Below are 2500 nucleotides of genomic sequence, written 5' to 3' on the forward strand. Positions count from 1 at the left end.
GGCGGAAGGGCGGTGAAACGCCCTCCGCGCCGGGCCCTCCCGGCCGTAGAGGCGAACCCGCGGGCCGGAGGAACCGCCCACCCGAACACCGGCGCGAGGCCGGCCGGCGGGGGCCCTCCGATGGCGGGTCACGTTTGCCAATCGGTCGGTGTGCCTTGCCGGAGCAAAGCGGGGCAGAGAACCGCAGTTCGCAGCGGACTATTCCGGCACAGGCGCCCCGGACGGCACCCCCCGAGGGTGGGCCGCAAGTCCTGAGGCCTCTCGGGGCCGCCGCCTGGAGGCCTGTGTTTCCGAAAACTGGGTTTCTGAAATCGTGACGATGTTAGCTTGGAGATGCCTGTTTAGGTTCCGGCCACCGTCGGGGGGCGCCTCCCGGAGGTTCGGGGACGGGTCCCCCTCCGACGGTCGAAACACTTAGAAAAATTTCCGAGTTTCAGGCCCCTGGTACTCCCGGCTCCCCTCGGAACGCCCTCTGCCCCCGGAGGTTCGGGGACGGGTCCCCTCCGACGGTCGAAACACTTAGACAAAAATCCGAGTTTCAGGCCCCTGGTACTCCCGGCTCTCCAGGGTACGCCCTCTGCCCCCGGAGGTTCGGGGACGGGTCCCCTCCGACGGTCGAAACACTTAGACAAAAATCCGAGTTTCAGGCCCCTGGTACTCCCGGCTCTCCCGGGTACGCCCTCTGCCCCCGGAGGTTCGGGGACGGGTCCCCTCCGACGGTCGAAACACTTAGACAAAAATCCGAGTTTCAGGCCCCTGGTACTCCCGGCTCTCCCGGGTACGCCCTCTGCCCCCGGAGGTTCGGGGACGGGTCCCCTCCGACGGTCGAAAAACTTAGAGAAATTTCTGAGCTTGGTGCCCCTGGTACTCCGTCTGCTCGTCCTTTGTGCCCCTGGTACTCCGGACGACTTTTCCGGAGCCCCTGGTACTCCCTCGCTCTAACTCGAGCCCCCGCTGCCCTGACCCTAACCCGGACGTCGTCGTCCGGGTTAGGCCCCCGGCCGGAGAACCCGACCCTAACCGGCCCCGCCTGACCCCGAGCCCCGCCGGGACCCCCCCGGTGCCTAGCCCTCTCCCCACCGACCCCGGGCCCGCTGCCCGACCGGGGCCCCGGGGCCTCCGGCCGGAGAACCCGACCCTAACCGGCCACGCCTGACCCCGAGCCCCGCCGGGACCCCCCCCGGTGCCTAGCCCTCTCCCCACCGACCCCGGGCCCGCTGCCCGACCGGGGCCCCGGGGCCTCCGGCCAGAGAACCCGACCCTAACCGGCCACGCCTGACCCCGAGCCCCGCCGGGACCCCCCCCGGTGCCTAGCCCTCTCCCCACCGACCCCGGGCCCGCTGCCCGACCGGGGCCCCGGGGCCCCCGGCCAGAGAACCCGACCCTAACCGGCCCCTCCTGACCCCGAGCCCCGCCGGGACCCCCCCCGGTGCCTAGCCCTCTCCCCCCTGACCCCGGGCCCGCTGCCAGACCGGGGCCCCGGGGCCCCCGGCCCGAGAACCCGACCCTAACCGGCCCCTCCTGACCCCGAGCCCCGCCGGGACCCCCCCGGTGCCTAGCCCTCTCCCCCCTGACCCCGGGCCCGCTGCCCGACCGGGGCCCCGGGGCCCCCGGCCAGAGAACCCGACCCTAACCGGCCCCTCCTGACCCCGAGCCCCGCCGGGACCCCCCCCGGTGCCTAGCCCTCTCCCCCCTGACCCCGGGCCCGCTGCCCGACCGGGGCCCCGGGGCCCCCGGCCAGAGAACCCGACCCTAACCGGCCCCTCCTGACCCCGAGCCCCGCCGGGACCCCCCCGGTGCCTAGCCCTCTCCCCCCTGACCCCGGGCCCGCTGCCCGACCGGGGCCCCGGGGCCCCCGGCCAGAGAACCCGACCCTAACCGGCCCCTCCTGACCCCGAGCCCCGCCGGGACCCCCCCGGTGCCTAGCCCTCTCCCCCCTGACCCCGGGCCCGCTGCCAGACCGGGGCCCCGGGGCCCCCGGCCCGAGAACCCGACCCTAACCGGCCCCTCCTGACCCCGAGCCCCGCCGGGACCCCCCCCGGGGCCTAGCCCTCTCCCCCCTGACCCTGGACCCGCTGCCAGACCGGGGCCCCGGGGCCCCCGGCCCGAGAACCCGACCCTAACCGGCCCCTCCTGACCCCGAGCCCCGCCGGGACCCCCCGGTCCTCTAACACTCTCCCCCCTGACCCCGGACCCGCTGCCCGACCGGGGCCCCCGGGCCCCCGGCCCGAGAACCCGACCCTAACCGGCCCCGCCTGACCCTAAGCCCGGCCGCGACCCCCCCGTCCTCTAACACTCTCCCCCCTGACCCCGGAGGTCAGGGCCCTCCTGCCCACCCCGCAATTGGGCACCCTCGCCTGGGCTTACGCACCCGGCCCCACTACATGGTTCCCCATGTGAGGCTCCAGGAACCTTGCCCACCAGCCGAACCACTGTACCCCAAACTTAAGCCCCCACCCCTGGCTTAAACATGCAGCCACAGGCCTCCGGCCTCCCGTGC

Source organism: Thunnus albacares, chromosome 5 (assembly GCF_914725855.1).
Source record: "Thunnus albacares chromosome 5, fThuAlb1.1, whole genome shotgun sequence".
NCBI classification, from domain to species: Eukaryota; Metazoa; Chordata; class Actinopteri; order Scombriformes; family Scombridae; genus Thunnus; species Thunnus albacares.